The sequence below is a fragment of the Podarcis filfolensis genome (assembly GCF_964270895.1).
Source record: "Podarcis filfolensis genome assembly, chromosome: 1".
Taxonomy (NCBI): domain Eukaryota; kingdom Metazoa; phylum Chordata; class Lepidosauria; order Squamata; family Lacertidae; genus Podarcis; species Podarcis filfolensis.
The window spans coordinates 134,018,091-134,025,437 of NC_139604.1; positions in this window are offsets into that span (position 1 = coordinate 134,018,091).

Genomic DNA, 7,347 nt, shown 5'->3' on the forward strand with positions numbered 1-7,347 from the left:
TATGAAGAAAGGGAGAGGAGAGGAAAAAAACCCTCTCTCTTCCTGCACCATGCATACCTTTTACAAACTGTGATATTCGAAGTCTGGCAAGAGCTCCCCCCCCAATGCACTACAAATCCACAAGGGAGCTGACAGAGGCTGCTGCAGCAGGTAGCTGGATCACCGTCCTCCTGCTGTGAGGAGCTCTCCGCTAGGATGCTGAATGTTGCCGTGTTAGAAGTGTTTTCCTACACAATTACCTCCATGCAGGTAAATCATCCTTCGTGGAGCGGCGCTGAAGCTCGCCAGATCCATTCCTCTCGGGGGACAGTCTAAGCTGGACAAACAAAACATCGCAAACAGCTCCTGTTAAGAGCCTGCTGGATCAGGCCAATGCCTGTTCTCATTGTGGGATGTGAAACACAACAGCAGTCAAGTACAACATTCCTAGAGTGAACATGTTTACACATGGGGAGGAATGTTTGTCCAGCCAGCAGGTAAGCTTCCTGTTTCCTTCTGGGCTGGGACAGACTTCCTCAGCATGTGACTAGAGGTTGGCGTGGCCTCACCTGTGCAGGTAACGACAAAAGCACAGGGCAGCCATCTCTCTCTCTTTGACTACATGCATCGAAGAAGCAGCATCTGCTTAGTCAAAGATGCTCTCTTTGCTTCCAGCCAAGAGAGGACAAAGGGACTGTCTCCTTATGAGATAGTTACCAGGTGTATGTTACTTTTCTAAGCTAAGTCTGCCTTCTGGGATCCGATTGTGAACAGAATGTGAGTGAGTAAACTCTTTTTATACTTTTATAGAAGACTGTGTTGTGTCTTATCTTTTATGAGGGAATAAGGGGAAAATACCAGAACAGTTGTTATAGAGGCTTTAGCGAGCCTGAGCAAACTCATCCGCTGTGAGTTTAAAAAGGGGAATGTTACTCTGCTAAACTGTGAACTTGTTAACACAAGTTGGAAAGGCTATCATCAAACAATATATCCTCTCCTGCATCCCTGAACATTCCCACACTCATAGGGGCCAACTAGATACCTGTGGGAAAGCTGCAGGCAGGAGAAAAGGACAAGACCCCTCTCTCCTCCTCTGGCTTCCAGAAACATTGCTGCCTCTGGCTGTGGAGGCCGAGCCGAGCCACCCTGGGTAGTAGCCATCAACAGCTCTCTCCTCTTCCATGAACTTGTCTAAACATCATTTAAAGCCATCCAGGTTGGTGGCCATCATTGCCTCCTGTGTGGGGTGTGATCCATGAGAGGCAGTCAAGTATAACATTCCTTGTTTTCCTAGAGTGGACATGCAAGGGAATGTTTGGTCCAGCCAGTTGAAACTTCCTGTTCCTCCTGGCTGGAGCATCCTTCCTTTTGCATGTGATAGAAGGTGGGCATGACCTAACCTGTCCAGGTAACAAAAGGACGAGTCATGCAGCACACCTCTCTCTTTTTCACTTCCTTCTTTGTTTGACCAGCTTTTAGCTAGGACTGCTCTGCTTGCTCTCAGCTAGCAGAAGCACCGGGATTATTCCCCCATATGAGGTAGATCCACATGTACATATTTGTGACTAAGTCTGCCTTGAGGAATCCAACTGTGAACTGATGTGAGTAAACTTCTTTTGTTGACTTTGACTAAGATGGTGGCGTCTTTATTCATTTAAGAGGGATTCAAGGGAATTTACCAGGAATGTACAATTTAATCTGAGACAGATTGAATTGTATAATAGTGAGAGGCTCACGCAAGCCTGCAACCAGCTATCTGCTGTGCATATAAAAAGGGGGAATGTAACTCTGCTACATAAAGGAACTTGCTAGCGCAAGATAGGAAGGATATTAATAAACAATATATCCTCTCCTGCCACCCTGAACATTCATTCACATCCTGCAGGAGCCAGTTCCATAGTCTGTGCACTGTGTGAAACTGCACTGCCTTTCTACAGTTTTTCCTGAATCTCCCAACATTCAGCTTCATAGGATGTCCAGAAGTTCTAATGCTAGGAGAGAGGGAGGGAAGGCTTTCTCTATCCACTCCTTCCATGCCATGCATAATTCTAGATTATGCACAACCCTGTTTTTCAAACTTCTATTATTCTAATGTCTGTTTCACACCCACCAAGCTCCCTGTCTCCCCTTGCCATCAGAGTGTGCTCAAACCCATCTACAGTCATACCTCTTGTTACATTTGTTTCAGGTTACGTCTTTTCAGGTTGTGTTCTGTGGCGACCCAGAAGTAGCGGAAATGGTTACTTCTGGGTTTTGCCACTCGCGCATGCGCAGACGCTCAAAATGACATTGTGCTCATGAACAGAAGCGGCGAATCATGACACGCGTACGTGTAGACGTGGCTTGCGTTCTGCTCATGTTGCGAACGCGACTCCGGAACGGATCCCGTTTGCAACCAGAGGTACCACTGTACTCTCTGGCATCCTCCTCTCACGAGGGATGGGCACAGCCTTCCCATGCTAATAATATCTCTCCTGTGTTTGATGCAGAGTATCTGTTAGCCGGGGGCGATGGTGGAGTGCCCAGCATTTGCCTGGGAATTCTGAGGAGGCCCGGAGAGAGACGTTCCAGAAGAGTTTCCCTCCATGCAGGCGTATCAGCTCAGCTAGGTTACGCGATATTAAATTGCTCCCGCAGCTCATTTCCATAGCACACAAGAGAGAACTTTGCCAAGCGAGTGCGCTGTGCATTCATCTATCTGTATAACTTAACAAGGGCTGGCTCCCTTGCTCCCCCCCACCCCTGCTGATAATGCAGAAGATCGTCATTACTCTTTTTAATGTCAGCCTTCGCTGAATTATCTGTGTGTGCCTTTCGCTTGCAAAATAACCCGAAGAAAGTATGGGAGGAACAAGGTTGCATTTTTTTTGAGTGCCGCTGGTATTGGCAGAGCAGAAGAGCAAGCTCATGTGTTCAAATCCCAGGCCATCCATCAACCAACATGCTGAGGCATCTTACCTGACTCCTGGATTTTCTTCTGCTCAATTAAAAGAGCTCCCAACCTCTGGGAGTCCAAGTCCTGGTTTTCAGAGAATCAAAGAATTGTAGAGTTCCAAGGGATCCCCTAGGGATCATCTAGTCTAACCCCCTGCAGTTCAGTAATGGCAGCTAAAGCACCCCTTGCAGATGGCCATCCAATCTCTGTTGGAAAACCTCCAGTGAAGAAGACTCCAATACCTTTGTAGGCCACCCCTTCCACTGTTGAACAGCTCTTGCCATTATTAAGTTCTTCCTAGTACATGGGACCCCCCTAGTCCCTTCCTTGGTTCCATTATTTGTCAATGTACCGCATGTCCATTCTTAACTTTGAAGTTACCTATTGTCCATTCATAACTAAATTACAAGTAATCCTAAAGGTAAAGGTAAAGGGACCCCTGACCATTAGATCCAGTCGTGGCCAACTCTGGGGTTGCGGCGCTCATCTCGCTTTATTGGCCGAGGGAGCTGGCATACAGCTTCTGGGTCATGTGGCCAGCAGGACTAAGCCGCTTCTGGCGAACCAGAGCAGAGCACGGAAACGCTGTTTACCTTCCCGCCGGAGCAATACCTATTTATCTACTTGCGCTTTGATGTGCTTTCGAACTGCTGGGTTGGCAGGAGCTGGGACCGAGCAACGGGAGCTCACCCCGTCACAGGGATTCGAACCGCCGACCTTCTGATCGGCAAGTCCTAGGCTCTGTGGTTTAACCCACAGCGCCACCCGCGCTAATCCTAAAATCCTGCTAATGTATTAATCTGTGTACAGTGCTTCTGTATGTATGCAATAAACATCTCCTATTCTTCCTTAAATTCATTGTGATCTCTTCCTCTTCATTTCATTGTCATTTTTTGCCTTTTCAGATTATTCCATTAGTTTGACTTGCCAATCTTCTTTAGCTGGGACACCTTCTTGCTTCCAATGTTGTGCTAACAGTGTCCGTTCGGCCGTGGTTGCATACACAAATAAATTCTTTTGTGATCTTGGTAAGTCCACTCCTGTAATACCCAGTAGGAAAGCTTCTGGGTTTTTTTTAAACGAAGTTTATTTTAATTTAAACAAATCTTTGGTTCAACTGCATTTGGATGACCCTCTCTCGTTCTGGCTGCATGATCTCAAAAAGGATACTGTAGAGTTGGAGACGGTTCGGAAAAGGGCAACCCAGAGTCTCAAAGGGGGTAGAGTGATGTCCCTATGAGGAAACTTTGCAGTGTCAGAGATTTTTTAGGCTGGAGAAAAGGCGAGTATGCATTGACCTTTCCGCAATCTATTTGGGGTCTTGCTTTGCTTGGCCCACCCACCGCTTTGCCCCAGCATTCTCTCACTGCTCCACAAATGAGGCAGGCAGGCAGGCAGCCTGTCGGCAGTGTGGGATGGAAATCAGGGCACTGTGGTAAAGTTTGCTGACAGCTCTTTCTTTCAGCCTCTACAGGAATAGAGCTGCAATTTAGATTTCTTTATATATATATAAAGAGGATGCACGACGTCAGAGGCTGCAGGAACTGTATCTCCACAGGGCCGCTGCCTATTGTGTGCGGGAGTCTGAGATGAATATTAAGCGATTGGGGTTTATGGCGGTGAAAGGCTATATTCCAAAAATAAAATGTTACAGTACCGCACCGTGGAAAATGTAATTATCTCACAGTCCTCCTGGATCCACCGCCTTTTTTAATCAACGGTGACATCCTGATAAAACCTAATTGTTATTCTCCTGCAATCCTGTGATAAACATCCAGGAAGACGTCTTCCCGGGACTGAAGGGACTGAAGGGGGCTGCAGGGGAGCCGTGAGCCCCCTCGCTCGGTCAGGGTGGGCCAAGTGGGCAAGACGTATCCATCAACATTCCCTCCTTTGTCCTCCCCACGGCCACCACTCCAATGGCGTCCTTTAGCCTTCCTTATAATACTGCCATTTTGAAATGTTATTTAGTTACTTGTCGAAATTGTATAGTGCCCTTCACCTGAAGATCAGAGGGCAGTTCACAACATTGAAAAATAAAATGAGAAAAGAAAATGCATAATAAAACAAAAGCATGTCAGGAGTGTGTGCAGGAGCCGGGCCCTGTGACCAGTAGGGCTTCGCAGGACTGGGGCCTTCCTAAGTTTGTTCTGAAGAGGCAAGGCTCACAGGTGAGGCTGATTGGTAACTCACAGCACCTGGTGGCAAGAGCCAGGAAGGGATATAAGGTCAGCATTTCCCTTTGGCTCTTTGCCACAGTAACACGTTTCCTGCCTCGCTGTGTTTGGCTTCTTGCTTCCTGATCCTTGAACCCTTGACTTCGTGACTCCTTGCTTCTCGACCCTCGGACTCTTGACTTTGTGACTCCCTGCTTTCTGATCCTCGGACCCCTGGCTTCTGGACTCTCATTCCTGCTCCCACCCCACCATCTTGCTCCTGGTCCCGACGTCCTCAGCCAGGACTTTGATCGCCCATAGACTGGACCGTGAAAAAGCAAGAGCAAAATAAAATTTTATCGATGTTTAAATATCTGAAGGGCTGTCCCATGGAAGGTAGAGAAAGCTTGTTTTCTTCAGCTCCGGAGGGTAGGACATGAACCAATGTCTTCAAGTTTCCATAAACGAGATTCTGACTAAACATCAGGAAGAACTTTCTGATGGTAACCATAGAATGGACTCATTTGGGAGCTGGTGGGTTCTCCTTCCTGGAGGTTTTTGAACAAAGGATGTCAGGGATTCTGTAGCTGTGATTCCTGCATGGGAGGGGGCTGGATTAGATGACCCTTGGGGACCTCCGAACTCTGCAGTTATTTATTTTTTTTATAAGATTTTTATTAAGATTTTTACATTACAAAAAATAAAGACAAACAGAAAAAGAAAAAAGAGAAAAAGAAAAAAAAATCTTTCCATCACATTATTTTTCATTTACTTGTTTCTTGGACCTCCTCATACCTCTCTTTTTTGTATTCCAATTCACTTTATTAACTCAGCAATTTGTTTCCCTCTTTATTCTACCCAAATCCTTATTCTTAAATTGTTACGTTCTTAATATTTTACTTTTATAAACCCATTTTTTTCCATATTCTTTTAACTCATTACAGCTAGAAATCTCTTAATTTTAATCCAACATTATTCTAAAATTCATTAATTTTACAATATTTCTGTAAATACTCTTTAAATTTCTTCCAATCTTCTTCCACTGACTCTTCCCTCTGGTCTCGGATCCTGCCGGTCATTTCCGCCAATTCCATATAGTCCATCACCTTCATCTGCCATTCTTCCAGAGTGGGTAAATCTTGTGTCTTCCAATGTTTTGCAATAAGTATTCTTGCTGCTGTTGTGGCGTACATAAAGAAAGTTCTATCCTTCTTTAACACCAATTGATCAACCATGCCCAGGAGAAAGGCCTCTGGTTTCTTCAAGAAAGTATATTTAAATATTTTTTTCAATTCATTATATATCATCTCCGAACTCTGCAGTTATTTGATTCTATGAAACAACTTCCAGAATTCCCCTTCAACCTGGTCATGCTCCCAGCAGCCAAAGTGGCAGATGGTCATCTTGGGTGGGGCTGATGGAAATCTGTTTGCCTCCTATTTTACATTTAAATTAATGCTTCTTGGATTGCTGGGTTTTTGGGGGGTGGGTGGGGGGAGGAGGGATATGTTACTTCTCATCAGTTTAAAGTATGGATCGGTTTGATCTTCCTGCAGTCCATGGGACTCTCAAGAGTCTCCTCCCGCACCATAATTCAAAAGCATCTATTCTTCGGCGATCAGCCTTCTTGATGGTCCAGCTCTCACTTCCATACATCGCTACTGGGAAAACCATGGCTTTAACTATACGGACCTTTGTTGGCAAGGTGATGTCTCTGCTTTTTAAGATGTTGCCTAGGTTTGTCATTGCTTTTCCAAATGCTACAGCCTTTATCCATAGAGGACTTCCTCCATTCTCTTGACCAGGGGTCAGCAAACTTTTTCAGCAGGGGGCCGGTCCACTGTCCCTCAGACCTTGTTGGGGGCCAGACTATATTTTGAAAAAGAAAAAAGAAGAACGAATTCCTGTGCCCCACAAGTACAGTCATACCTCGGGTTGAAGTAGCTTCAGGTTAAGCATTTTTGGGTTGTGCTCTGCAGCGACCCAGAAGTAACGGAGCGCATTACTTCTGGGTTTTGCCGCTCGTGCATGCACAGACACTCAAAATGACGTCATGTGCATGCGCAGAAGCAGAAAATCGTGACCCGCGGAGACGCAGGTTGTGTTCGCTTCAGGATGCGAATGGGGCTCCGGAACAGATCCGGTTCACATCCAGAGGTACCACTGTAACCCAGAGATGCATTTTACATAAAAGGACACATTCTACTCATGTAAAAACACGCTGATTCCCGGACCATCTGTGAGCCGGATTTAGAAGGCAATTGGGCCGGATCCGGC